This window comes from Grammomys surdaster, unplaced genomic scaffold (genome assembly GCF_004785775.1).
Source record: "Grammomys surdaster isolate TR1022 unplaced genomic scaffold, NIH_TR_1.0 136, whole genome shotgun sequence".
Classification (NCBI taxonomy): Eukaryota; Metazoa; Chordata; class Mammalia; order Rodentia; family Muridae; genus Grammomys; species Grammomys surdaster.
This window is the reverse complement of record NW_021604594.1, coordinates 1,724,277-1,732,777: the sequence shown is the minus strand read 5'-3', so window position 1 is coordinate 1,732,777 and position 8,501 is coordinate 1,724,277. Positions and strand designations below refer to the sequence as shown.

Sequence of the window (8,501 nt, the reverse complement as noted above, 5' to 3'; positions counted from 1 at the left end):
ATTAAAGGCATGAGCCAAAAATGTTTTAAATAAAATAAACATTGCTTTTCTTATTTTACATCCATTTTTTTCTTTTAGTTTTTTTTCCGCTTTCATGTCATTATATGAATTTCTCTATAAAGATCCTTTTTTGCCCCATGGGTGTTAAATCTATGAATTCAGGCTTACTGGGCAAGTTTAATCCACTGACCTACACTCCTTCGATACAGGTCCTACATATTTGCAAATTTTATTATTTTCACATTTTTGCACAATACATGTTATTAAATGTTGTATGTCTCTTACACTATCACTTTTTCTAAAGTTACAGTTCTAAATGCTTACGTTCTAAAGTTGCATTTAGGTTTTCTATAGAGCATCTGAAGAGTAAGTGAACACTTTCAGTTCTAATCACCTTTGCTTCCTTTCTCCATTAGCTAAGACCTCTACTCAAAGAAAGTCAAAGGCATTTTGTCTTTTTTTTTATTTTACTGAGGATGCTTATACATCAGTGATAAGCTGTCTGTTGGAATACTTGAGGTATACTCCAAGTAATAAATTCTTTTTAAACTTTTGACTTGTCAGAAGCTTTTCCCCTAATGGTTGGGGAACTTGTCTGTCACATCTGTAGATACATTTTTGATGTTTATCACTAGATTGAGATATATTTTTTGGCTTGTATGACTTGTTGAAATTTATTTATGAATATATAGATTGGAATCTAAGTATATTGGTTAGAAATGAGACTGACTTAATCTTGCTATTGTATATTAGAGTTGTTAAAATTTGTATAAAAGCAATAGTAATTTATTAGCTTTTCCTGTTTTATATCTTTCACTTCTTATAGTCCCTGAGAAGAATACCTGTTATTTAAGCATAATAAAGATATCAGGAATAGTTTCTTGGAAGTTTGGCAAAAAAAAAAATTGTCTCTGAGTCCATCTAGATATGGTTCTTATTAAGTGAGATTTTACTGATTCTATTGTGGTGATTGGCCTGGATTCCTATTTTGTATTAGAATTTACTTGTGTGTATTTATCTCAAAATTGAGTAATTTGTCCAACTGCTAGAAAGTGCTTGGACTCCTCAAAATTCTTTTCAGTCTTAGTAGATGTTAGCTTATATCACCTTTTTGTTAGGTAAATGCACAGTTGCACATTTTCCATCTCAGTAATTTGAATGTGTATAGTTGGTAATTTTTCAAATTTTTCAATTCTTATTCCTTGACTTAGCACATAAGTTCTATTTTCTACTAAAGTAAATACAATTAATGCTGAGAGCCTTCCAAGCACAAGTTCTCTCCTTGGAAAGGCAGCAGATGGGGGGAAGTGTTAGTTAGCAATTGGGATCATGCTGATAACAGACCCAGCAACAGCATCGGGCAATTTACAGGGTCAATACTACTGATGGAACAAATTTAGTTATCTGGGGCTGGCAAGAATACCCAGCAAGAAACTCTGAACTCTTTTAACTCCTAAGTATACATATGTATAGACAGACAGACAGACAGACAGACAGACAGACGGATATACATTTGGAAATTAATTACTGCTGACAAGAGGGAGGCTTGGAGCTTATTAGCTCTTTGTGAACCAGGAACAGAAAGTCATGCTAGCAGAAAGAAAAACATTTACACAAGCAAATATGCACAGAAGCACATACATTCATACACATACATATTTTGGTCAGGCCTGACTACCTGTCTCATCCACTCCAGAAGTATTCATGCATATTTACATATACATACCTAGACTTACATATGCATATATATATATATATGTGGTAGATGGAACAAAAGCCTCCACAAGCAACTTTAATTGAGCAAGCACCAGGGCAGAAAGAACTCATTCATTCTGTATGAAAAATAAGCTCCAACTTTTATTGCCCAGAGAAATAAAAGGCTTCTTCCCTTTCATTGCTGAATGAAAGAAGCTTTGTAAGAAAAAAAGCTGATCCCTTATTGTTGTTCTTAGTACTTACACTTTTTCAGAATAGATCAAATAGTTTTCTAAGCAACTTTATATTCCAAAAGTTCATCATAAATAAGAAGTTTCAGCAGAAATGCTTCCATCAGTTTCCATTAAGACTAGTTATCTAATTAAACATTCATTATTTGTCACTATCTCCACAAGTTCATTAAAAGCTTATAACAATAATTCTTATGTCATAAGTTAGCATGGTTTTGTCAAGAAACAAATCATCTTCCTAGTGTCTCATTAGTTTTGAAGTTTTGTATAGACAAATCCAGTCAATATTTTACCTTCTCTCATTCATTGTACCTACAGTAAATTGTCATTCCCAGTTTACGGCCTTAGTTATCAGAATGGTTTCACAGCTAGCCTAGCAGAAATGTTTTCCCTGTTCATAAATTTGTTCCAAGCTTGCTTTGTATCCTAGTATAATTAGCCTGTTTCACATGCAGGTTTATACATCTAATCACAGCTTTTTCTATAGAGGGCTCAGAATCACTTGTATAAATTTAGTAATTCTGTAGAATCATTATTAGGAATTATAAAATCATTAATTGGTCTACATAGCATTACTACAAGAGAGAATATCTTCATTGATGAATAGAAAATCTGTGCAATGGAGTGGACTAATGCCCAGGAACTATTAGACTAATTTAATAATCACAGGAAAGGCATATAACCAATAAAAATTGATCCTGAGATGAGATTTCTGAAGGCCTTTAAATTCAGAACTCACACATCACTGATGATGCAAAAACAGTGGGCCATCTCCAGGAAAGTCTTCTGCTAGCCTTAGCCTCTCCTAGATCCTAGATGGCTCTTGACAAATCAATGCACTAAGTTTACTACTAGTAACATTATAAACTTTTCCACAAATATTAACAGGCAGTACTTTAATTTTCCTACTTTTTTATTTTTAGTTTTCCATATGTGGTTGGTAATTCTGAGAATATTAAATCAGATCTTCACAATACAACTTTATACCTGCAAGTGGAAAACACCATAATAGCTGGAATTACCAGTCTCCTTAAACATGATTGTGAAAGATCAGTCAGAGATAAACTGGAAACCCTGGGAAGCTGACTTGTTATTATTAGGGCAAAGGGCACACCATAAGCCCTTGGGTGAATTTGGTCTTTGCATTCTAAAATGCCATTTGCCTTTACTTTTTACAAAAAAGGTTACTAGAAATTAAGTCTATATAGTTATTTGCTTATGGATAAGATTTTTGTAGTATTTTCTAATGATTGTGACAGTATAAGAAACAGTTTCTAGAGAGGAAGAAGGCATTCTCTGAACAAAAACATTAGAACAAGCAAAAAATTTACCATTGCTGTGTCTGTGACTTTCATATAAGGAAAAGCTTTAACTCACCCTGAATCAAGCACACAATAACCTAAAGATTATTATATCGCATCACTGTGAGTAATAACATAGGGTCTATTCACAGGTGCCTAAAAGAAGCTCCTCAAGGAGTTGGTTGGGGTTGCTACCCTAGCCTCACAGTTTTGTCTGGATGATGTAAACTATGCAGTCAGAACACCCTTGGCTATATGCTTATAGTTTTCTCACTAAGACTAGCTTTAAAATGTGGTCAGTTTATCCCTGCCATGGTAATAAAAAGCTAACTGCTTCGGCTAATGCATTATGCTAATCATCACATACAGAATGGAAGAGTGGGACACTGATTTAAATAATAACACACCGTTTATAAAGATATTGAAGTATCTTTACTCAGAAGTAATACACTGAACAATCTGATCTTGAAAATCCATTAGGACTGTTGATTTATGTTACAAAGTACTACTTAATCCTAACAATAAAGTGTGGAAAGAAAATCACACTGTTAGTCAAATGTAATACGAATAGTTACAAGTGAACATGAGTTACATCCTTTAACATAAAAGATACAAGTACTGACACATATTCATTACTGCCCTAAGTATTGCACCTGCATAACTAAACTTAAAAAAAATCATAACTTCCCTTTGGTTCATCGTTCATCTCAACATTTGCAATCACAATTGCATTGATGTTATGAGATGTTAAAATTCCTAAACTAAATTCATCATGTCCTTCTTAATCTATAAATGAAGAAGTTGATGTTTGTATTACCTGGTCATCACTCCGAATACTCATAAATAGTTAATGCATAAAAAGAGTCTTAACTGTTTTCTTTTTTAGAATTCAGTGCACAATAAGTTTTTAAAGTGAAGGAGGGCTTCTGATGAAAGAAAACATAACTGTTGATTATATCTTAAAATGTAAGATATGTAACCACACAGAAATATTTGTGATTTCAGTAAAATTTAACATAAGAAATTAGAAATGTTAGCCAGAAGAGGTGGAACATGCCTAAAGCACCAATTTTAGTCTTTCTAAAGTTAAAAAAAAAAACAATTGTAAAACGTAGCCACTATGGAAATCAGTGTGGAGATGGTTTTTCAAACTGAAAGTAGAACTACCATATGCTCTGCTACACCACTCTCAGGCATATGGAGACACTTGCATACCACATTGCTTAAACTATACTCTAAACAGCAAGGTAAGGACTCAATCTAAGTATCCATCAGCTGAATCAGTGAGGAGAGAATATGTTATATGTAGACACATGGAATTTTACTTACACATTAAGAAAAAATAAAATATGGAATTTTCAGGAAAATTGAAGAACTGGAAAATATTATGTTTTCCATAACTTTCACCACTGGGGAACAAATGTTCAAATATCTGAACCAATGGAAGACATATCTCATTCAATCCGCTATAATTACCTTTGTCATTTTAAGGGGCTAAAATAAAAAAAAATCTATGAAACATGATAGGCAGCATTTTACCTTTAGGTAATTTATACTACAACTCTAATGAATATGATTAAATATTTATCAGAGTTTAAATATTTTTATAATATATATTACATACATAACATTTCAAATGAACTATGTCAGGCTGAGGGTATTAGTTTATTAAGGTCCTCAGTGAAATTTGTAATTCACAAATATTAGGATAACATAACTTCAAAGTGAAAAGAAGCAGCAATCAAGATTTTTGGTAATAGAACTATTTTTCTATAATAAGCATGCCTCAGACACACACAATAGAAGAAAAGGACCAGAAGGTCAAAAGATTCTAGTAATGAAAATAGATGGGAGAGCATCTTAGGAAATACCTAGAGTGTAATTCCTTGTGTCACTCCTGTCAAGAAAGCCCTGGAGCACACACACAAAGAATCAAAAAGACTCAGGAAGAGTGGAAAGGAAATTGCCAGCTCAGACAAATTTATGAGGATTTTGCTTTGTCATCAGAAAGCTAAGTTTCACTGCTCGCCATCACTTTTCCTGGCCCTTCCTTTCTTGAAAAGCTGGTGTCCAAAAAATCAGCAGTCTTACCTCCTACTAAGTAATGAAGGTGATGATGGCGATTATCTCTGTGCTCATAGTGGACTCACCCATGGAAGCACTGGGTTCCATTAACTGCTTGGTCCTAACAAGTGTCCATGAGGTCCATGTTATTACTACCTCATAAATGAGGTAGCAAAGTATCAAGAACTTGTCAAGGTTATACAGCTAGAAAATAATAGAGATCACAGATATGGCCATCTAAAATCAAAACCCATGTTTTAGCTATCCCCAAACAAGTCAGGAGCCTTTCTAATGGGGGAAATATAAAAGTGGCTAAGTTCTGCTAAGTTATAAAGCTATAGAGTTACAATTTCAGAGTTGGACTATGACATCTCTTAATGCACAGAAAGGCAAATGACAGGTGGCAGAGTGTTTTCCCTTCTTTTAGTAATGTCTGAAGAAGAATCAAGCCTTAAGAGAATAGGGTTGACTTATAGGACTAGACATCTGTATTATCAAGTCAAAAGTGAAAACAAGTATTCTTCCTATCAGAGACCACTAGAAACCATAGAAAAATAGACCGGAAAGAGTCCTCTGGTACTTGGAAATGTAATAAGCAATTTGAATATCCTATAGATGCACGCCACAGTGCCCATAAAATAAAAACACTTCAAATTTTGCATAATCAATGTCTTATACTTCTCTGAGAAAAAAAAAATAAGCACCAGCAGTTTACCAAAACGTTAATTAGAATATCATTTTAAGATAAGTATAGTACTCTTCAATGTTTATGGGCTTGAAAGATGCTTCAGTGGTTAAGAACACTTACTATACTTGTGGAGAATCCAAGGCCAGATCCTAGCCCCAACATGGTTGCTTGCAACCACCTGTAACTCCAGCTCCAGGGGATCTGATGCCCTCTTCTAGCCTCAAGGGCACCAGGCATGCACATGACGCACACACATATATGCAGATACTCAAATATTCATGTAAGATGAAAATAAATCCTTAAATATATATTTAACATATACAATAATAAAAACAATTATTTAAAAGAGTTTTCATTTCTCGTACAGCCTATAATCCAGAGATTCTATTTAAAACATCTGTCAGCTCTTCTGAGGACAAATGACATAAATATTTATGGAAAATCTATAGTGTATATAAGCACAGTCTAAGAAAACACAAAATGTATGTTACTGGAATTACTTTGTTTCTTTACTTCTAAATTTTATCTACTTCCAGTAGGCCCATGTGATGATTTATCACCAATTGAGGCAAAAAATAATAAATAAATATTTTCTTAAGAACTTCATTATCCCCCTCAAATTCTGAAATATTTTCTAAAAGAATGAAAAAACTAGATTTCAGGTAATATGAAAGAATGTTTTCACAACATTTTCCCAAATATCTTTCAAAATACAGAAAGTCATCCATCACGAGTCTTGGGAGATAAAACTGAGTTGTGTATTTTAGAAAAGTTAAGTTGGTCCCCTGGAATGAGAAAACTATAGTCAATACAGAACTTTAGAGGAAACTTGAAGAGATTCTAAAAATGTGGCTTTACAGAAGACTTAGAAAATAACGGTTGCTTGGACAAAAGAAAGTCAAAAGAGAGAAAGATGTCTAAGGTTCTATGAGAACTGTAGTACAGAGCAAAATCTTTGAACATGAAAGGAACATAAACATTGCTCTTGTTTTCTCCAAAGCCCTACAAGGGAGGTTGTATTGTCCAAATTTCTGAAGATATTAAGGTCAAATAGTTTAAATAATTGATCAACGTTCAGATCCTACATCCTATCAGATAAAAATAACAAAAGCATGGTGTTGGATACAATTTTACTCATTAATTTAGAATTTCTTCCTGCTGGATGTTCTTGAAGGAGTGGACACTGAGATTTGGGTGTAGGCAAAGTTCATTCTCATAAATGATTGGTCCATGTCCTTGAAATTCTAGAGTACACGTGAGAAGGGATTGGCTCATGTAAGGTACAGCGTAGAATCAATACCAAAAGAAAAGATAACCTCCAAAGATAGCCCAAAATTAAATCAACAATATGGTAAAAAAAAATAATAAAGCAATGCCCAAAATATAAATAATAGTCCAGGCAGGAAAATTAGATCCAAAGCTACAGAATGGGGGTGGGAGGAAACAGAAAAGAATATTCAATATGGAAGAGAAACGTTATACAGTAATTCAAATTCAAAGTAAATTGCATTTTACAGTCCTGTAACTCTAAAAAAAGTATATGATGTGAGGATTAGGAGTAAAAATGGATTAAGATTTGTAAGTTAGGAGATAACTGCAACCTTTTGGCAGTGTCAGATATGATGATGGCATAAAGGTAGACAAGGAAGTGATGCCTCTGCCATGAGTCAATGGTGAGACCACCACCCAGGGGCTGCATGAGCCCTCTGAATACAGTGCCCAATGCAAACAAGAATGGAGCTGACATTACCAAGTAGCATGATGTGGTAAAGATTGAGAACACTCCTTCTGAATCCTTCCCATCATAAATATGCCAGTGTTGAGGCCTATTCTTCTAAAATCTGACAGCAGAGTAGCATTTTAGCCATTGTGGAGCCTAAAATCCTTCCTGATGGAGACCTTGACTTGCAGAACTGTCACTGTGTAACTAAAAAGGTATTGGATATTATATACATGACTCTGAGTGGCCATTCTATCTACCTTGAAGGAGTTTGCTGAAGCCCAACATAGTCATGCTTGCACTTCTTCCAATGAAGAAATTGCCATAGCAACTGTTGTAAGACTCATTGCACTGAACCCTTTGTGGTTCCTGGTATCACATTCCTGTCTGGAAGGCATAGTAAGGAAGAGGCATCCACCAACCTCAACGCTATCAACAAGTGCCCCCTGCTGAAGTAATTGGCCTTTCTCCTATGGCTGAGCCCTGCAGCTCTTTGCACTAAAGGGTGGCAGCAGGAAGGAGACCATGAAAGCTGGCCAGGAGGAGTACAGGAAGGAGCCCTAGCAAGTGCCCCTCTTGTCAAAAAAAAAAGTACATCCCAAGTGGTAAGTCCTGGCTACAGTCAGTGAGTCTTCATTTCTAACTGAGACCAAGCTTACTGAACAGAGGTAGTCTACAGCTGCCTGGTCAATACTCCAGGCCCCTGTATACTCACTTACCTTTGAAAAGAGGCCTTCAGGTTCCTTCCTATCACTCTCGCTGCCCTCATGAGTTTGGTGTAT

General features: G+C 34.8%; 1 pseudogene; it reads left to right on the top strand.

Moving 5' to 3' along the window:
* The window catches only part of LOC114617417, a 47,160-nt pseudogene extending 38,877 nt beyond the window's left edge, over nt 1–8,283 (top strand).
* The last annotated feature ends 218 nt before the right edge of the window (nt 8,284–8,501 follow it).